Here is a 22542-nt window from a genome sequence, read left to right as displayed (position 1 = left end):
TAGTTACCGGGGGGAACCTCAGATTTTTACCTACTGATTGACTGAGCCTCTGGTAGGCACAGACTACCTGAAAAACTGATGGAGGAATGGGAAGTTGCGAATTCGCAATCTTTCTCTATTATTCCTGCATACTGGTTTCAATTCATGCCCTTTGGGGAGGGCTAGTGTATAAAGCGATAACAATCAGAAACTGAAGTCAAATTGTGTGACAATTGTTTTAATCTCTACTACATTGAGCTCTGGGGCCCTTATCAGTGCACCTTCCTTTCTCTAAAGTCATTGATCAGTAACTTGAACATACTGGGGGGCGATTCCTTCTTTTTTCAACTTACTTAGTAGCACTACATCACAACTGTTCAATTCCTTATATACCAGGTGTGTATGATCACTGCTTTCCTGTGCACTGGCTTGTGTCTTAAGAGAACCATTTGCTCTCTCTCCCTGTCAAGCTACTCTGTAAACTACAGTAAGTTCACAGATCAGCAGTAAATCGCCTCAGGATGACTAGCAGAATGAAACACCTTTTACCCTCTCCCAGTCTTTTTACAGGCTTGATGTGGCCAAGAGTATTTGGATTATTTTAGATTGCATGTAACATCCAATGAGCCTAGTGCCTGTGGGTCTAGCCTTTTTCCCCTCCAAGCCTCTCCATTACATTGGGGATTTTTCTACCTTTCTGCAGATGAAATCTAAGATAATAATAAAGACAAAGAAGCAAATGCAATATGGAAATTCCTTTATTACTGGTTGGACCAGAAGCAATAGAAGATTATGATAACATGGTGGCTCAGTTGCGACTCATTCATCAACCTACTGTCTTAGTGCAGGCGACACCAGCACCAATTAAATATGAATGGAAATCTGTCCTTCTGAAGTAGGAAAGAAGAGACTCAGCCAATGAAGCTTTCCTTGGAAATTGCAGAAGTTACCAGTTGATGAGTCCACCAATGAAGTTGAACGTGGGAGATGAATCCAATGGAGACCATGCACAACCAGGAAGAGGATGAGGGAAAAAGCTTGGACCAGGCGGAGGTCACACAGCAAATACAAGTAATTTATGCGTTAACTGCAAAGTAAAAGGCACCTGTTAGTAAGAGGCAACACTAGTAAATACAAAGCCAAAATGATAATGTCTAAAAGATCAGCTTTCCAGTATACTCAAGTCACCCAAGCAAGCGGAGAGTTTGTGCGATGTTATGCACTTATGCTCACCATTATCTGGTGACCAGCATTTGGTTATGGCATACTGGGGGTGGGAACCTTTGTTTCTGGTTGCCATACTTGCATCATATTCCAGCTATATTAAGTTATGACCCTGGAATGCAGATTCGGTTTCCCCCAATTTTGTAGACAAATGAGCTAACATGTTCCACCTTCTTGCTGCAGCGGAAAAGGTCAGTTAATGTGCCCATTAGGGCAGTATGGCTGAGATACCCGCCACCCCCTCTCAACACAATCCCCAAAGAAGGGAAACTGGAAACGGTTCTTGAAGTTTTTGGAAGTGGGAGGGAGTGACCCTCCCGGCCGTATTTATTAAAACAAAAAATTAAAAACATTTAAACATTAATGTACAATTTCATACCACATTGCGATGTTTGGCTAACCTTAACAGATTCTCTAATACAGAGGTTCTCCTAGCCGAACTAACATCCTACAAAACATTTACTTGAAATATTGAAATTGTACATCCTAACGTTTAAGGGCCAACGGCAAGGTCGTAACCGGTGTCAAGATCCCTAACCAGACATACCCCCCCCACTTGGAGGGGCGACAGCACTGAGGCGTACTCAAGTGCAACTACTACCAATTTCCCTTGACTTGACGGGGGCACTTATCACCTCGACGCCAGTTAAAGGTCGTTCGAAGACTCGTGTGAGGTATCTAGAAGGTATCGTAGACCTCCCCCCAACCCCACACAACTTACCGCATCTGCCGTCGCAGATGTCACTGGCCCCGGGAAATTCCCCAGGAGGGGGCTGTAACCCCTCCTACACAGGAAGGGGCCTTGACCGCATTTCCTCTTCTTTCGGCGACCCATCCTTAGAAGGGACCGCCTCCCCGTTGAGGGGCCAAAGGCCACCTCTCCCGAGCGCTCCCATCCGTGTTGGGTGACGCCCACTCATAGGGATCTTCCAATTAGTGCTCACCGATCATGACCTTACCGCCCGACCAAAAAAAATAAATACGACAAATGATAACTAACGAAACTACATTGGCCACTATGACCGAAAAAACCTGTTTATAAATGGACCTTACAACCGAAGTTCTTTAATCACAAACTTGTAAAATTAGACCAATCTTTATTACACATTCAATGTCAACACAACACTACAATAACCTGAAAACGAAATAGAATCATTGATCAAATTTATTAAAACAACTAGCTGTCCTCAGGGGCTGGTGGGTGGGTCAAAATTGGCTCTTCGTTCCGTCTCGAGCTCACGTGCAGCGAGGGGGTGCAGCTTCAGAGCACAGGAACAAGAGGATGTCTTCTGGTCTTGCGTCCCTTTTTATCCATCTTCAGGGCGGGCGTAAACCCGCCCCTGCCTGCCCCGAGGGCGTGGCCAGCCGCGTCAGTGTCTAGGCCAGCCCACTCTAGGGCGGGAAAAAGCGCGCCCCGGCTACGCCGCTTCGGGCATACCAGCCGAGACGCGCCTCCCGCCCAAAATGGCTTCCCGGGGGGATCGAGGCACTCTGCCATACGTTCGGGGGGACCGAATGGTCGCCCCTTTCCATATGGCTGAGATACCCGCCACCCCCTCTCAACACAATCCCCAAAGAAGGGAAACTGGAAACGGTTCTTGAAGTTTTTGGAAGTGGGAGGGAGTGACCCTCCCGGCCGTATTTATTAAAACAAAAAATTAAAAACATTTAAACATTAATGTACAATTTCATACCACATTGCGATGTTTGGCTAACCTTAACAGATTCTCTAATACAGAGGTTCTCCTAGCCGAACTAACATCCTACAAAACATTTACTTGAAATATTGAAATTGTACATCCTAACGTTTAAGGGCCAACGGCAAGGTCGTAACCGGTGTCAAGATCCCTAACCAGACATACCCCCCCCACTTGGAGGGGCGACAGCACTGAGGCGTACTCAAGTGCAACTACTACCAATTTCCCTTGACTTGACGGGGGCACTTATCACCTCGACGCCAGTTAAAGGTCGTTCGAAGACTCGTGTGAGGTATCTAGAAGGTATCGTAGACCTCCCCCCAACCCCACACAACTTACCGCATCTGCCGTCGCAGATGTCACTGGCCCCGGGAAATTCCCCAGGAGGGGGCTGTAACCCCTCCTACACAGGAAGGGGCCTTGACCGCCTTTCCTCTTCTTTCGGCGACCCATCCTTAGAAGGGACCGCCTCCCCGTTGAGGGGCCAAAGGCCACCTCTCCCGAGCGCTCCCATCCGTGTTGGGTGACGCCCACTCATAGGGATCTTCCAATTAGTGCTCACCGATCATGACCTTACCGCCACAGGCCGGATAGTTGACCGGCTATCCGGACCCCCCACACAACTCCTACCTAAAGGTCATGCTTCAACGATTTCAACCATGCTAAGAAGTCACCTAAGAGTAACTCATTCCCCACCCAAGACAAATGCACACCATCCCCCAAATACATACTGTCATCATTAATACAGCTATGAGAAATAGAATGCAATGTCCGGGAACGGAACAACCTACTCACTTTATTGTTAAGCTTTCTAACAGAATGGTTCAAAGCAGGAATAGAGATAGCCCCCCGCCACACCTTTCGTGGAATCAAATGGGACCATGCAATCGTGCACCCCGGAACTCTCCTCGCCAACCAACTTACGGTGGAAAGCATTGCCTCCAGGAGTAGTCGTCTACCGATGGTGACTAAATCATTACCCCCAACATGCACTATAACTATAGACGGCGGTGACCTTGTCCGCCCTAACAAACCCTCGAAAAATGTTTGAAACTGGTCAATACAGAGACCGCCCCTTCCGTAGAAGGACATCCTGTACCCGTATTCCCCAGCTACGTGAATCATGTCACCTGCTTTGAATACGTCTGCGGCACGCCTCACGTATGAGTGGCCCACGACCCACACCTCCTTTTTCACAGCCGGTGATGTCAGACCGCTGGCCCGGTGTAGGGTCGACTGCATAGTCCGCCCCGCCTCGTAGGCTTGCGTAACTGAAAAAATAAACAAAAACAAGAAGCGTGAGTACATTATTACAGCTTCACAACATGTGCAACCGCACGTATCTTTTGTAACAATTGGAGGACCAACGCCCCACTCGTTTCACTTGCTCAACATTAAGACCCCTGGCTGTAGCTTCCGTAGCAGCCCCTATCCGAAAGGAATGGGTCCCAAATTCGCCCGGGTTCAAGCCCGCAGCGGCAATTGACATCGCAAGCACCCGCTGAACCTGAAATTTCGTCAGTGGGGTGGCGTCAGCGTGTCTTAACAAAGTCCCCCCCCATGATGCCACCCTTCGTGCTAGGTAATCCTCTAAACACTTTACCGGACATATGGAGGACCCAGGAATCCTGTGTATGATGACGCAGTCACCCATCCCATCTTGATCAGTCTTGGATTTTACAAAGGAGACAGTCATTGTTTCTCCCCTGATCTGAACGTGTTCCTGGCACAAACCCCCTGCCATATCCAGTTTGTTCCTTGCCACTAGTTCGCTTACCCGCATTGCTCCGTGAAATGCTAGCGTGAAAGCGGCTCGGAACAGCACCGCCTCAAACTGAGATGAACATGTGGCCGGGAGTGTGGCCAACAACTGGGACAATCTATCCAAACCTATCGGGCGCCTTTCATCTACTCTGCGACCCTCAAGGCGTTGCCACCCACGCAGCGCTTTCTGTACAACGAAAGACGCTGTTGGGTCCTGGATAGCGTGTGCTCTGGCAACAAAGGAAATGGCAGCACGATGCCTCTGGGCCGTAGCCACCGATTTCCCAGCCTTACGTAAGGACATCAGGAAATTCACTACCCATTCCTCGTGACCCCAAAGTCGCTCTCTATCATTCCCCAAGAAGGCTAAATAGGCCCGAAACGCCCCTTCGTATGCCTTCCTCGTCCTTGGTGCTAGACTCTCTCCCACGAGGTGACGAAGTTCAGGGCACCGAGAGACCAGAGAGCTTCGGGAAAGGGTGCCGGCTCTGGGTCCGCTGAGGGGAGGAAACCCGAAAAAGCCTGCATTTGAAAACGAGACAGTGCGTCAGCCGCCTGATTCATCACCCCCGGAACATGTTTTGCTCTGAATAGCACGTTCAATTGCATACATAGTAAAACAATTTCCTTAAGCAGTCTCAAAATCAGTTTACAACGTGCTGCCTGACTATTGATGCAATCGACCACGGTCATATTGTCAGACCAAAATATGACAGAGTGATCTTTGAACCCATCGGGCCATGTTCTCAAGGCCACCAAGATGGGAAACAGTTCCAGGAAAGCAATATTACTCGTCAGACCATTCTCATGCCACCATGTCGGCCATCTTTGTGCCGACCATTTTGTGCCGAAAATGGCGCCAAAACCTATGCTTCCTGCTGAATCTGTCCACAGCCCCAGCTCTTCAGAAGACACGGCTGGTTCATTCCAGACGATTCTACCATTGAAGTCCGCCAGAAATGCTAACCAGATACGCATGTCCTGGCGGATCTCGGCCGATAGTCTCGTGCGATGATGGCACTCTTTAAGGCCGACCATCGCTTGGGCAATTGAACGGGAAAAGGGGCGGGCCATTGGTATTACCCTCAGGGCAAAATTCAACTGTCCCACCAACTGCTGTAATTGTTGCAGCGTAACTTTTGAAGCATTTATACACACTTGCAGCGCAGCCCTGAACTTCAACACTTTCTCAGCTGGCAAACGGAAACACCCTTCAATGGAGTCCAACTCGATCCCCAGAAACTCGAGGCAAGTCGTAGGACCCACTGTTTTACCCGGCGCCAATGGCACACCGAACTGTTTCATTAACACACAAAATTCGGCCAAGGCCCGGCCACATTCAAGATCCCCGGCTGCCCCAAGAAACAGAAAATCATCAAGGTAGTGCATTACATCTTGGAAACCTGTTTTCTTTGTGAAGACCCATTGTAGAAAACTACTGAATTTCTCGAAATAAGCACAGGATATAGAGCACCCCATTGGCATACACCTATCCATGTAATAACAACCCTGAAACATGAATCCTAGGAGACGCTGGTCGTCTGGGTGTACCGGGAGCAGTCGAAACGCTGACTCGATATCTGACTTCGCCATCAGCGCCCCGGGCCCCAGGCGATTTAAAATGGCTACGGCCTCATCGAAGGATGCGTACCGCACCGAACACACTTCTGGATCAATTGCATCATTTACGGAAAGACCTCGTGGAGCTGATAAGTTATGAATCAGTCGGAACTCACCGGGGTCTTTCTTGGGGACTACCCCTAAGGGAGAACAAACCAAATTCTGGACCGGGGGTAAACTAAACGGGCCGGCGACCCGACCTCGAGTCACCTCTTTCCGGATCTTATCCTGTACTACGGTCGTATGCTGCAGGACGGAAAGTTGATTTTTACACTTTTCCATACCCTGAAAGTCCCCTACCGGGATGCGGAAACCATACGAAAAACCGTTCCGCAGCACCCCAGCAGAAGTACGATCCGGGTATTCACTGAGCCAGGGAATCATCGCCAGGGTATCAATTGGGGTAGGTAGAGGCGCCCCTCGGACTATATTAGACCTGTTTGGCACCTCCTCTCCCCCCGTTATCACCCGTTTTGGCTCTGCACAAGGACTCAGGATGGGACGACCCACAACCACTACATTCATGTTTGAATTTACACGATCCCTGGGGTCTAGTACATTTACCTCTGTTGTAATTAAAGCAGAAACCCTTTTTTCCGGTATTGCCGGCAGGTTTCGAGTAATCGTCGGCACCCGTACCTGATCGAAAGGGCGTCCCCGCATATTGCCGGGAGGATTCGCCCACATTACTTCCCACCAACGGCATTTTCAACATTCCTGACTCCTTCATTTTATCCCAAGTCAAGGAATCATAACAATCCCAGGTTAAACTGTTATTATGCTCCTTTTCCTTTCTGAACAGATTATCGTAACAAAACCAATGATTACCCTGGTGCGATGTCGAGTACCCCATGATTCGTGATTGATAGATTGGGAACTCGGAAAGCAACTCAGGTCTACGTTCCCCCAAGATTGATGTAAAGATTCCCCAAGCATTGCCCCAATTGGCGATATTCTCATTCACTTTAAAGGCGGCCATTTTTGCACGCCAAACACTCGGATGCATGAGATCCTTCTGACTCTTCACATGCTCTACTTCATAATGATCAACAAGCAGTGAGAAAATGTTCACATACTCCCCCGCCCAAATCTTTTCCTTAATTGCCAAAGGAACATGTTGCCCCAACTTTTCTCTCCGAGAGGGTGTTGACTCATCCCTCGCGATCGGCAATGGCCGCTTACCTGCACCTGACGCTGCCTCTGCGGTCGCAATCGTCCCTGGTGTCTTGTCCCCTACTGCAGCCGGCACGGGCACCTTGGCTGCTTCCCGTTTCTCACGCAGTTGCTTTATCAGCGCCTGCGCATCGACAGCCGTGGCGCCCTCGTTACCTTTACCCAACCACGCTGCCAATTGTTCCGCCAGCTCGGGCGGCATATCATCCTCGGACACGGGGGTGACCACAACGGGAATTGGATTCCCCTCCTTCGGCACGGGAGTTGGAGCCTCGAGCGGGACACTGGGACCCGGGATGTCTTCACCCGCTGCCCCCCTCCTGGGCCTCTTGTTTTTTCCTCCCGGGGCTGCTCCCGCCAAAGGACGTTTTGGACCCCCTTCCTCATTCTTGTCCACCCGCTTCTTTAGCTCGGACATCTCCTTCATGAGAACGCGCAGCATCTGGTCAGTAGTCATGCGCTTTCCCACCTTCTTCGACATTCTCCAACAAAGTAACTGTAAAACAAACAAGAACGATTAAAACGCTCAAAATTGGCTCTTCGTTCCGTCTCGAGCTCACGTGCAGCGAGGGGGTGCAGCTTCAGAGCACAGGAACAAGAGGATGTCTTCTGGTCTTGCGTCCCTTTTTATCCATCTTCAGGGCGGGCGTAAACCCGCCCCTGCCTGCCCCGAGGGCGTGGCCAGCCGCGTCAGTGTCTAGGCCAGCCCACTCTAGGGCGGGAAAAAGCGCGCCCCGGCTACGCCGCTTCGGGCATACCAGCCGAGACGCGCCTCCCGCCCAAAATGGCTTCCCGGGGGGATCGAGGCACTCTGCCATACGTTCGGGGGGACCGAATGGTCGCCCCTTTCCAAAAGTAGGGTTGGGGTTCAGAGGGTCAGGACAAGGAAGATACAGTAGGGATGAGCAGTGTCTGCTCCATGTGGTATTCTGTGTGGGTGGAGGAGGTTAAAGGGTGGTAAAGCCCCAAGCACTGCAAGTGCACACAAAACAAATCGTATTGACAAAGCCAATAGGATTGACTTTAGAGTATTGCATACAAGAAAAGGCACATTACATACTTTTGCCATGAATACACTCAGCATTAGCACAAGCAAATAAAACAACATACATATATGAATGAATTTTCATGAATTCCAATAGACATACAGGCACCAATGTACATGGATCAGCAAATGTACAGATATTGATGCACACACAGTAACAGTCATACAACATTGTGCAGTAGAGGGTTCAAGGTGATGTGCATAGAAGAGCACAGTTTAATGTGCATGAGAACAGCTCGTCATGAGCACACGCCCACCGTGCCTCATGACAAGCTGAGCTCGTCATGAGCACGGAAGGGGTTAGATGAACATGGGCATAGATATGATTCCCCACAACAAAAATGAAAGACATATTTACCAGCAAGACACGATTCAGGGTAAGGTAGAAAACCAGGAACACCGACCAACATCGGCATTGCCAGCTTTAATAGTCACCCCAAGTTCAACATGAAAGGGGCATGGGGTATCCTAAACAGGTCTAATATACTACACCTATTACATAACACACCCTCTCTAGCCTATCTTACCACAGCACATCTAACTTCAGTGAAATGTAAGGGCTACCCAGGAATCAGCCAAAGAGAATCCACATTAAATGAGTGGACTGATATTTTCGACTTTCAGAAAATTTTACAAGAAAACAAGCAATTCTAAGCATATCAATCAACAAACAAACTACAGAAAAATATCGACATGTGCTAACAGGAAGGCATAATGCAATCGGGCGCCACAAAGAAGCAAGTATAATCTTTAGAGGAACCCAAAGAATAACCTCCTCAGTTGGGATACCCAGATCAATCGAATTGGGCCTGGCTCCCTACAGCTCTCAAGACTACAGGGCGGTTAAACTCCTAGGGTAGGGGAAAAAGATAACAACAACAAACCCCATAAAATGTGCCCTTAAGATAATTAATTGGATTGTGGCAGGCCTACACACCCTTATGACAAATGACAAGACACTGGAATTTTTAAATATAGGCAATATTCTATGCATGCAAAAAACATGGTTGACTATCTCCATTCCGATTCCAGGCTTTCAAACTATCTCTATACCTGTCCAAATACAAATCTGCTTGGAAGATCAATGGGCGGCCTCGCAATATATGTGAAACTAGACCTGTGCGTGAAAACCAGAGAATGGGCAAACAACTCCTGGGATATACAGGCAGTCAACAAAAACGGGCTTGCACTGGAGGGAAGACCTAACTCAAAATTGCTGATAAACCTGTACCTTAATGTTAATGTGATTTGTAGAGTGCATGGTTACCTTAAGACTTTCCAGAGCTAAGCAGTGGACTGATGAATGACAGCGAGAGACAGGCTGTTAGTAGACCTCGGTGAACAGCCATGTTTTCAGCTTTTTCCTAAATAATGTCTCCAAAGATGTGAATTTAATCTCCTGCGGAGTGAATTCCACAGCTTCGGGCCATGTGGGAAAACGCTCCCCTCCCCCCATCTGGCCCTTTTTATTCTGGTGGTTTTTAATAAACGCTCAGAGCCTGATCTCAAACATCTGTTGGGAAGATTTAGGCACACCAGTTTCTTAATCATACTGGGCCTTTTATTATGTATTGCTCTGTGGGTTAGGCAGAGTGTTTTAAACCTAATTCTCTCTTTAATTGGAAGCCAATGTAAGTTTCTACAGTGTTCTGAGACTGATTCTTTTATGGGGATTTGACACAGTAGCCTGACCGCTGAGTTCTGGACTACCTGCAATTTCCTAATGACATATTTGGGTGATCCCAGAAAGAGGGGTTTCCCATAGTCCAATCATCAGGTGACCAGGGAATGTATGACCGTTTTCCTTACTGTACAGGGATAAGCGATAGGATCTTATGGAGCATTATTAAAAGTCCAAAGCACGTGCCTGCCATCTTCCTTGCTTGGGTCTCCATGGTCAGCTCTTGATTCAACTAGAAACCAAGATTCTTTATGTCTGTCTTGGATGCACGGCCATCCCAAGGCAGTCGGGGCAGCTTGCTAGGGGTCTAGGTTTTCCTGCATTACCAAGGACCATCATTTCTGTCTTGTTCCAGTTTAATTTCAGACAGCTCCCTGTCATCCATTTGACTACTTGTTCTAGGCAAGGGGCCAGCTTTCATGACTCCCCATTGGTCCTGGAGTCCAATGACACCACCAACTGGGTGTCGTCAGCGTAGGACATAACTTACATCTTTTGTTCTTGTACTATGTCAGCTAATGGCTGCATATAAACATTGAACAATGTGGGGCTCAGTGATGAGCCCTGTGGTACACCATATGTCAGGACTTTGCTGTCAGACAGGAAGTCAGCCTCCTTAACTTGAAAAGACCTATCTTCTAGGAAGGATTTTTTTTAACCAATCCAATGCTTTGCCCTGACTCCCTGTTTCACCTAGTCTATGTGCCATCAATCCATGATCCACTGTGTCAAATGCTGCACTTACATCTAGCAGTAGTATCGCAGCCGATCCCCCTTGATCAAGGGTCATCTGTGCGGGATGTAACCCAGAATTGAGACACAATTTTATTGACATGCTTCTCCGAAATTTTACTATTTAAAGGGAGCAATGATATTGGACGGAAGTTCTCTGGTAAGGCTGAGTACTGAGTTAGTTTCTTTAGCAGCCGTTTGACCACTGCTTGCTTCCATGCCGCAGGAACTCTACCTGTCTGCAGGGAGAGATTTAGCATGTCCACTATTGAAGAAAGTAGGACCTCCATAGCCTTCGCAGGGATATGTGGAGGTGCTGAGTCTAAAGGAGAGCCTGATCTAATCTCCTTAACAACCATTTGAACAGAGTCGGTGACCAGCTCTGCACTGCAGGTGCCAACCCCAGACAGCAAGAAACACAGGTGCAGTATTCCTCCTCAGCTTCTTCGGCTTTTATCCTTGGCAAAGGTTCCTCTTGATTTCCCAGAAGTGATCTAAAAGTCTGGGATCTGGGCCCCTCTTTTTAAACACACAAATCCTTTGTTCTCTGAAGGCAGAGAGTGTCTGTACCCAGCCAAAACCAGTTCTGTCCTTACTGGTGCAGCTTCCTGGCACAAGATAGAGATAGCTTTGTTGAAGGCAGACCAGGCCCATTCAGGTGAAAGGAAATCTCCCCCCCCCTACTCTAAATGCAGCCCGGTCTAGTCAGCCCAGCCCTGACTCATTAAACTTCTGGGGCCACTGCCCCTCTCCAGCCCCTGTCATCCAAAAGCCAGACATGCAATACACACACCTAGCAGAGTCGCACTGGATGGTTAAGCAAGAAAATACCTACTTTCTAAAAGTAGTATTTTCAAACACAGAATGTAAAAATCACCCGCACTAAAAGATGCATTTTAACATTCAGAGTTCACGCATACTAAAATTTATTTTCTTACCATGTTCCCAGAGTCAGTTATGTTTATAAGATGTTATAAACAAACTCCCCAGTCTGTCCTATAGGAACAGGTAGCCTTACAATAGTGAAAAACAAAATTGGCAGTAATTCACTATCAGGACATGCCACACACATCAGGGCATGTCCTACATTTCACATACACTGCAGCCTGCCCACAGGGGTAACTTGGGCCTACCTTATGGGTGCCTGACATGTAAGAAAAGGGAAGGATAGGGCCTGGCAAGTGGGTGCACTTGCTAAGTCGACATGGCAGTACCAGACTGCACACAGGCCAGCGTTACATTTACAGGCTGCTTCTGTGAGTGGCACAATCAGTACTGCAAGCCCACCAGCAGCATTTGATTTACAAGCCCTGGGCACATACGCTGCACTGTACTAGGGACTGACTAGTAAATCAAATAGCCAATCATGGAAACACAATCCATAACAGTTAATTTACAGAGGGAGCACTTGCACTTTGGCACTGAACAGCAGTGGCAAAGTGCCCAAAGCATCTAGACCAGCAAAATGAAGTCCAACACACAACAAAAACACAGGAGGCAAAGGCAGAAAATGCGGGGGAGACCCACGCCAATGGTGCCAGGTCTCACAATAGACAAACAAAAAAAAACAGTCAAAATGGAACGCCACATAACAACTATAATACAACACAACAAAATCATATTGTATTAATGCAGCACAGAAAAAGAACACTTGCTTCACTGCCAAAATTCCACACATCAGGGTGTACAAAAGTTCTATATATTTCCTTCTCCAGAATCACCTTTTCATAAAACGACGATAAAAGATGTTTGGAGCAAGTGCTGCCTTAACTCACCACCAAAAACATGAAATAACGTCAGGCAAGAATGTTTTGTGATTGTCTCCCCAGTCTCTCTGGTCACTTCGAATGGATTTGGTAACTTATCTAAAGTTATTTTCCCTAAGTTTTGCCTTCATACAAGGCTCTTACCTGCAGACTGTCTTACAAATTCTATAAGGCACATCTTTGCTATGGTTTTCACATTTCTCTGTGCTCTTTATCTATACTCTGTGATATCAGCAAGCATAAACCCACCATCGTGATGATTATAAGACATGGATTCTTTGAGATCATGCTCAATGTTTCAAAACTTCTGTGGATCATTAAACAAGTAAGAGTAATTCATAAATATCAGGAAATGTATAGTTTAACATATGCCTTTATAAAGGTCAAATGTACTAAATTAATGATAATGCCCCCTGTGCGGAAACAAATTAAGCGTTAGATTTGAAGGTAGGTAAAAGCATATAGAATTATAGATGGGCAAAATTGTTACTGAGTTATTTTTCACCGAGTGGTTCTGAGTGACATCACATAGACAATAGCAAAGCACAAATTATCTATGATTTCATTCAGAACCCAGTTCTGAGCCCGTTCTCTGGATCACCGAGAATCAGCACCATGAGATGGATCAGTGTGACCATGCCTTGACAGGAGATGGGAGGTCACCCCCAAGTAGAGAACAAGCAGCACAGGGAAGAGAAAGGTGGCACTGCCTGACTTTATGGTGAGCTCGGCTTCTGTATGGATCTCAATATTAACCCCTTCGAAGCTCATGACGAGCTCAGCTCGTCATGAGGTACACCTCTCGTACACTCATGACGAGCTGAGCTCGTCATGAACAATGGGTTTTTAAAAACTTCAGCGCAAGGGAGGAATCCTCATAGCACCGATGGTGTTAAGCACCAATGGTCCAAGACCTCTATATTTCCAAACAAATTGAATTGATCAATCAAAATTCACAAGTTTGGAGCATGTACCCATTGATCAGCTCTACTCAATTTATGATAAACACATGAATAAGGCAACAGCATCCATTTCATGTTTTTAATCTATTGTCTCAATTTTAAACCAAGAATATAAAATTCAAAATTCAATTTGCAAGTCAGTACAAAAATATATATTGCCCCGAATAGAGCGTGCAGCATGGCACAGGGTGCCAAGAAATTGTAAAAGTGATTAAAGAAGAAGGAGAAGGAAAAATAAAAAAAGGTGAAATACAATGCAATTAATTTTTAACGGACAGTATCGGGCCTACAGAACACCGATCTGCAGAACCTAGCCACTTAATTGATGAATAAGCACTCTCTCTTTCTTGATTTAGGACAAAATTATATGCCATTAGTATCTGCACATAATTGTGGAGAGAAAAGGTGGTGGTCCAGGTTTAGTAAGGTGTTGACGTTTCGACTCGTCTTAGGGCCTTGCGGTTAGTTATGCCTGGGCCATGCGAGTCTTCTTCAGGACAAATTATACTGGGCAATCCAGGATCTTTGTGATGATCCCTTCTACAGCGTCTATCAAAGGTCCTCTGTTAAGTGTGCATATAAAATAGTGAGCCAGAACGCTAATCTGTCATGTGGGATTCTTCTTCCTCTATTATTATTCTTTTCCAAATTTCAAGATGCTGGTGCACTCCACGACAACTTTAACGAGTCACCAGGAGGCGTATACAGAGTCGGCACTATGAATCTCAGGCAAATAGCGTCTGACGAGCAGACGCTGTAGCCCAAGATTGAAGTGCTGAATTGCTACACTCTTCCTGGGGACACGAAATAAAGTGCCAAGGTGCACATCTTCTTATGTTGGAAAATAAAGAGAGAAGAATTCCAGACTACTGAAGAGAGTCCTAGTTAACTATCGTATCAGTACATACAACAGGAATTTTTTAAGGATTTAATTGATTGATCCATCCAATGTGGGAATTATCACCACCTTGACTTCTAGAAGGGATCATCACAAAGATCCTGGGTTGCCCCGTATAATTTGTCCTGAAGAAGAATTGCATGGCCCAGGCATAACTAACCGCAAGGCCCTAAGACGAGTCGAAACGTCGACACCTTACTAAATCTGGACCACCACTTTTTCTCTCCACAATTATGTGCAGATACTAATGACATATAATTTTGTCCTAAATCAAGAAAGAGAGAGTGCTTATTCATCAATTAAGGCCGTGCAGCAGCAGGCTACATAATAATTACCACAGAAATATTGCAAAGCTTCAGTGTCCACAAACACTATTCTTTACCAGCAGACCATGCATGTGACTGTGCAAAACTGTAGCTCCTAATTCATAGCACTGAGTGAACAGTGATCAAACATACTTGTACCACAGTACAAAATGCCTGCTTGATAAACTATTTGCGACTGGAAAGAAAACAAAATCTAAAATTCAGTGACAGGAGAATTTGCATGAAGATGCTCTTTACTCAGTTTCAACGGTTGTCTCTCAGAATGAAAGAGATGTACAGGTTACTTATTGCACTTAGGTCACTGGTTTCACAGCTGGATTGTAGGCTCAGGCCTCAGACATTATTGCTGAGGCTACATAGGTTGTACAGGTTCAGACTTCAATCAGCAGAGTTATCCAGCATACTAGACGAGTTTCCAAGTACAAAGCCATCTTATGGGTTGCACATATCTTCCAGTTCACTGGCTTCTGGCAGCAATGTTAAGCCTTAAATTACACTAATCTTGCAGTCTCAGACAAAACAAAGTTGAGTTGTCCATGTTAAAGTGATATGAAAGCTCAAGCAACAAACACTAGAGATATCTCTTGTTTTGGTTTGCTCGTGGGCTGGTTGAGGGAGGATGTGGCCTGGCAGCTCAAACTGGACTGTTCCTATTGGAGCAGGGTCAAGAAAAATGTGTACAGGGCTGGATCTAAAGTGAGATGGCTTGGTGGATAAAAGAATGATGGGTTGGAATGCTAACACAAGCGATTGTCAGTGGTTAGACTTCTTGCAAGTGTTCCTCCCATCACCTTTTATGTATTTGATGTACTGCCTTAAGTGGCAGGGGAATGCCCAGACATGCTCAGACGTGGGTCATATGCTCACTGTGCCACTGGAACCAAGCTACACCTGGCTGACGAGCTTAAACAGGGCAAACCTGTTTTGGGTTGCTTATGTTTTGGTTCAGTGAGGACCTGGCCTGGAAGTTTGGGTTGGACTAATCCTATTGGAGCAGGGTGAAGACTGATTTACATATGGCTGGATCCAAACTGAGGTGGCATGAGGGCAGACGAAAGATGAGTTGGGATGCTACCCTAAGTGATTGCCAGTGGGTGGACCAATTGCAAGCATTTTTCCATCACCTTTTGTGTGTTTCATGTACTACCTTAAGAGTCATGGGTATGCCCAGCACGGTCCCATGCCCACTGTCTCACTGGAATCAAGCTGTACACAGCTGATGAACCCATAACTAGGGCAAAACAGGTCCTGGGCTGCTTGTGTTCTGGTTCAGGGAGAACCTTCGTTGGCAGTTCGGGCTCGACTGCTCCCATGAGGAGTAGGGCCAAGACTGATTTGCATATGGTTGGGTCCAAACTGAGGTGACAGGCGAGCACAAGAATGATGAGTTGGAGTGCTAACCTGAGCTAATTCCAGTGGTTTGACTTATTGGAAGCAGCCTCCCATCACCTTTTTTGTGTTTCATAAGTGAGTATTGAACCTTGATGTCAATAGCAGAACGTTAGCCCACGCGACTGTCATGGAAGAAAACACATTGTGCTTAGGTACACATGCCAACGTTCGGGAGAAAACAAAAGAATTTGTTCATGAGAAAACACTAAAAATGTGAAAACGAGGCAGCAGTCTAATGTAGTCAGGGCAAGCAACTTAACTCCCACCAGATGAATGTGTCCTCCATGTATTTGAGAAGGGCAACATAATTACATGCATTCACTGAGGAAAGCTTCTATTTTTTGGTAGGACTGCTTAAACAGTTGTTTGAATTGAATTCGTTCACCTGTATTATTGAAAAGATATTTGATTTTCAAAGAGTGTTGCCCTTCTTATAACTATATGTAATTGATAATGAAATTATGAAACGATTGATGAATATGTGTATATTAGCGTTTAGTAAAAAAAAAGACTGGGCATCAACTGAAGGCTGTCTTTTGCTCTCTTACAAAAAACTATGTTATAATCAACTGGGGATAGCCCTTACTTTGCTGGTACAGGGCCACTCCTAGATGTATTGCTAATCCTGGTCAATATACAGAAGCAGTTATTGCACCCTTGACTTATCTGACACCGAAACCTGTTTACATGTTCTTTCACTCAGAAACAGGCACCCCTGCACAGTCCATGCAGACCTGGGTGAAAGTGCTGCCTTGAATTAAAGGGATTTGCTGGTCTTTTTCTCCTGTGGGCCCAGTCAAATGTATGGGGATGCTAGGACGTTAGGGCAGGCAATGTGCTAGTATTAAGTACATGCCATGCAACCTATTGCTATTTCCATCTCCAATAGGATTATGGACAATATTCAACAGTTCTACAGTTGAGCTTATCTTCAGACCTGCTTCAGAGAAGTTTAATGAGTTTCGCTTATTTTTCAGATAGGTCTATTCACACCCCAATCTCTGATTACTAATACATGCTCCTTCCAAGCATTAGCCGAACTTAGGGTCCACTGTGAGTGGAGCTGAGCGGAAGACTTTTGGGGGGGAGGGACACCAGCCCATCCTTTTACAACTTACACCGGCTGAGGTAATCCATTGGTTCAAACAAGGTGTAGTTTACTCCTATAACATATGCACAGACAACAAGCAGGCTACCATGAGGCTGTGTACCAAGCACAATCTGGCACATGCATCAAAGGATTTTGCGATCGTAAACGGTGCGAATCGCAAAAATCGGCCGTTTGCGATCGCAAAATCCTCTTTTGGAATGCATGAAGGGTCAAGGCCCTCGCAATTTAAGAATTCGCAAATATTTGCGAATTCTCAAATTGCGATTGCATTTAAGGAATCGCATTTTGCGATTCCTTAAATGCAATGCGAATTCGCAATTAGGGGGAGCAAATTACCATAAGGTTGAACCTCATGGTAATTTGCGAAAACTTTGAAAAATGCACTTTTGTGCATGTTTCAAAGTTTCATGTTGTGCACACACATGCCCTTAGGGCATGTGTGTGCACAACATAAGTGCACAGATTGATTTCAGGCGTGCAACAGGGAGTCCTTTGGACACCCCTGCACCCTTGAAATTGCATTCTCAATTTGCGATTCGCAAATTGCTAATCGCAAATTGAGAATGTCTTCCCATTCATTCCTATGGGCCTCCAGGCCCATAGGAATGAATGGGGAGGTATTCCTTAATTGCGACTCTCAATTTGCGAGTCGCAATTAAGGAATATTAAGAAATCGCAATATATTTAGCGATTTCTTGATGCATTGCATTTTGGCAATTCCTTAATTGCGATTCCTTATTTTTCGCAATTAAGGAATCGCAAAATGCAATAATGATGCATGTGCCTGAAACTATAGGCAGGAAAGGGACTGTGGTTGTGGTAAAGCTGTGGGGCAGCTGTATGACCATTTGAGCGTGCGAGTCTCTAATTGAGAGTTTTTGCTTCTCGCAAGTAGAGACTCACAAAATCAAATGTACTAATGTGTCTCAGACGACTTTAGCATTCCCAGGGGGAACCTGTCTCGTTAATATTTATGAGGCAGGTCACAATTTGCGACTCATTGGGAATGGCTACAATCACAAGTATGGTGGCCTGCTGGGGTCAGCAGACCGCCAAGTTTGTGATTGCTTTTTTAATGAAGCAACATTTTCTTTTTGTACTGCAGCCCGTTTTCCTTAAAAGGGAAAAGCACCAGCCGGAATTGTTTACCCCTGCCTCGGTATCTCTATCTCTTACAGATTGTCTCTCAATGGTGTCCTTTGTCTCAATGTTGTCTCAATATTGTCTCAATCCCTCCTCCTCATGCTTAATTCTTCATGACGAGGGAGTCTCACCTGTTTAAGGCGCGATGCACAGCCTCTCGCACTTCCAATCACAGCATTTCAGGGCCCCTTGGCATTGCCCGTCGTTGTCGCACCGGACCTCGATCTTCTTGCACTTATATGGGTTGGGTGGGCATTCACCAGGTTTCACTGCAACAGAAAGAAGTCCCAATGAAGAATGCTGGCGAGTGGAGGGAATTTAGCTTTGTTTCAATAAAAAACAGTTTTCAGTCAAACTGCAGGTTAACTAAAGCGAATATCACATAGTTAGAATTCAATCTTATCACAGCTTCCCGCTGAGAATCGCATGTAGGGTTTCTGTGAAAATTAGCAGAGAAACAAACAAATTAATTATTGAACGATCCAGCCCATTAATGCTGCAATCAGAGCACATGTAGCTTTAAGCATGGAATAGCTGGTGGAAACTGAGTTTTTGACACATTCCTCTGCATGTTAAACAGCAGAGTCGGCACTATTATTAGTTACATCTTTCCAGTGAGGTATTGTGGTATTACCACATTACAAATTTAGTATTAAATACCCAATTAAAGTAGTAGTGACATGGAGGAATTTCTGGGCCTGGACATGATATATTTCTGGCCCCTTGTTAAGAGAATACTTGGATTTTATTACACAGTTTTTGCTTATTCAATCCCACACAATAGCAAAGCATTTTGAAATATCTTGTAAAGTTTACAAGAAAGGGAGGGAGGGAGGGGCTGTTGGGGTTTGTTGGGGGTTTTCCGTTTTGCACAGCCTGATATAGCTTCCGACTCATGCTCCATTAGCCTGACGCTGCCGGCCCGGCAGGGTTGTAGGCGGCTTGCTGTGTTACTTTATACCGTGCACTACTGATGCTACCCAAGAATTTTTTTACAACTGTGACTGTGTGCCTGAGGCCTTAGCCTACATGAGTCGGAATTGTCTTGTTGCTCTGAATAAAAACATTTAATACTAAAGTTTAAGGAACAGTGTCACATAAAAATAGGTGAAATATGTCTTGCCCAAGGCATCAAACAATCTATAAGACGAATGCTGTGCTGCTGTGCTGCTGTGCTGTGCTACATGAAAAGAAGAGGAGGAGAGCGCCCTATTTACTAAAATAAGGCACTCTGTCTCCTCCCCTTTCACTAGTGCCGGTGCTGGAATCAGCTGCCGTGTGCCAGACACCTTTACTCCATAGTACAAGGGTGTCTCCGTGAGTCAAGCATAGGTTTTGTTCTGGAAGGATACCCTTCCAGTACAAAATACTATGTTGATACTCACCTCAAACTTTTTTCCTCTTTGAATGTGCGCTGTACAGTGCAGCATACATGCAAAGTCGGGGAAGGGAGGAGAAATAAAAGCATTTCTCCTGCCTTGCGCCAACTTGCAGAGCGTGCAGTTTTCTAATGCTAAACTCAATCAACTTTATTTAGTAAATTGGGTTTAGGGTGAAAAACCTTGCGTGGTTGCATGGGAATGCCCAGTCTCCACCCATGGTACTCATTCACGGCGCAAAGTTTAGCTCTGGAAAGTAAATTGGGAAAAAAAAGATTTTGCTCCTATTTGCATCACTATTCAGACACAAAAACAGCACAAAATCTTAGTAAATCTCCCCCAGAGTGAGAAGCAGAGGCAGGCAGCGAGAGGAAGACAAGTCAAGGTAACAAAATAACCCCAGGAGTGAGAGGGAAAGAGAAAGATTACGCCCCTGCTCAGTTGCCCACTATGTCCACGCCGGCTCTGCAAGACATCAATAAATGTGTGATACTTTTACTGCAATATAACGTTACGTTTGCCTGAGTATGGCAGGTGATGTCCTCAATCTCAATTAAACAGTTCTCTTTTGCATATCACATAGTGAGGAATTACGAGTTATACAGGGAATAAATTGGCCTAAAACTGTTACTTCAAAACTTGCTGATACTGTCTTACTCGTAATGGAAGGCGTGTCCAGCTCGGGTCCAGGTGAGCTAGATCTATGTCTGATTTTCAGGAGATCCACAAAAGCCACATAGGCATAAGAGGAATGGAAATTATTTATGTTCTCATTAGATGTCCTAAGAATCTGGAATGAATCCTAACTGAGTCATCCGTGGAAAAGAACAAATGGCTATATGTTTCAAGCATTTTTTAGGTTGCAAACAGTCCAATTCACTGGATTGGACTGTTTGCGACACAAAAAATGCATTTTGGAGAGCATCAATCCCAAATTGGGAATCAATAACATGTTACCAATTCACAGTTTTTAATTGCGAATACGTAACAATTCGGTTGCATGAAGGGGCTTGTTTAGAGTGTCTCTTCACAGAATCAGTATGGTATGTATTACCATTATTCAACCAAATTCCGAATTCCCTGGTGACCACTTCCCCTTTGAGAATGTAAATAAAAATATTTTATAAGTGCAGGCAACGCTCCCACAGACTACTACCTACTCTTAAAAAAGAAACCGAAAAAGTTTAATGTGTTCTTTTTAAATGCATCCCGTTTTCCATGGCGGCCGCTTTGGAAATGTAATGGTATGGTGGGGCAAGCTTCATACCAAGCTCAAACCAGGCTCTTACCTGCAGACTGTCTTATGAATTCCAAAAGGAACATCTCTGCTTTTGCTTTCATATTCTAATATGCTCCTTATCTATTCTCTGTAATATCAGCAAGCATAAACCCACCATTGTGATCATTATAAGTCATGGATGCTATAAAGAATTATGCTCACTGTTTCAAAACGTCTATGGGTCATTAAATGATTGTGAATAATCAACAAAAATCAATAAATTGCTTGTTAAATTTTTGATTTTATACAGGTGAAATTGACTAAATTAATGGGTATGCCCCCTATGCTGACACAAATTAAGAGTTGGATTTAAAGGTAGGCAGTAACAAAGAGAATTGTAGATAGGGAACCATGAATTATGGGGCTGTTTTTCACCACGAAGTTCTGAGTGACATCAATACACAGCAATGGCAAAGCTTGAGGCGAGCCTGTTCTCTGGATCACCAAGAATTAGCACCGTGAGGTGGATCTGTGTGCCCCTACCTTGACAGGAGATGGAGGTCACCCCCAAGTAGAGAACCAACAGCACAGGGAGGAGGAAGGTGGCGCTGGTTGTCTTCATGGTGATCTCGGCTTCTGTATGGATCTCAGTAAAGTCCCAGGTTAAGCTGGAAATAGCCCTATATATTGGGCTGGAGCAGGGTTTGGCCGGCTGGTTTGGCAACCATGTGATGCAATTCCTGTCAAATCTGAATGTCACAACTGTGGGAACTCCCTTGGTTAGGCAAGACAAGGAGATGTCCAGATCAAGAATATTGTGAAATGATTTTTGTAATTTTGCTCTCCTTATTCCACTGTATGTATGCAATTCATTATTTTGCCTATTCATCTTCTCATTTCTGTTTGCCAATCCAAATGTCAACTGCGCTTGATCATTTCCTAGCTGTGAGTGTCACAAACGTGGACTTGACTTCCAAGTGGCAACTCCACAAAGGAAAGATGAGGCTGGTGTACTGTATGCAGGGAGCCCTTCCCAAATATTCTCTAGCCATGCAGCTCTGAGGCATCTTTCATTGCACCTCTAGTCTTCCCAGCCCTATTGCACTGTAAATGTACATTTTGGAATGCTCTGCTTTTCAGAAGTGATCAATGATACACCGGACTCTCAGGATCTAAGCCAGCACATGTTGTTACCATTCCCTATGGTTGCATCACTTGCACAACAACAGGTATCTGTGCACAGCAGGCGTTTCTTTCTGTCAAACCTATAAACCATTGGCGCCCAGCCCGATCTGTTGTATGAGTCAGTGAGGAGGAGGAGTGCTGATCTAGTAACTAAAAACAGGTCTGGCAAAATTACTTAATGCTAATTCTTAAGAAAAATGAGTCAAACAACGCAGTTCTCAATTACAATATCTAAAAAAATCATAG

At 45.3% G+C, this 22542-nt stretch overlaps 1 long non-coding RNA gene across 1 annotated transcript; it reads right to left on the bottom strand.

The window, feature by feature from the left end:
* Window positions 1-721: 721 nt before the first annotated feature.
* LOC147706153 (uncharacterized) lies at window positions 722-21810 on the bottom strand. Its single transcript, XR_015297617.1, has 3 exons — window positions 21655-21810; window positions 18645-18782; window positions 722-1066 (listed from the first exon to the last, which is right to left on the bottom strand). It is a non-coding gene; the product is annotated as an uncharacterized LOC147706153 (long non-coding RNA).
* Between the last annotated feature and the right edge of the window lie 732 nt (window positions 21811-22542).

This window comes from Lissotriton vulgaris, chromosome 7 (assembly GCF_964263255.1).
Source record: "Lissotriton vulgaris chromosome 7, aLisVul1.2, whole genome shotgun sequence".
NCBI classification, from domain to species: Eukaryota; Metazoa; Chordata; class Amphibia; order Caudata; family Salamandridae; genus Lissotriton; species Lissotriton vulgaris.
This window is presented reverse-complemented; position numbering and strand designations above follow the sequence as displayed.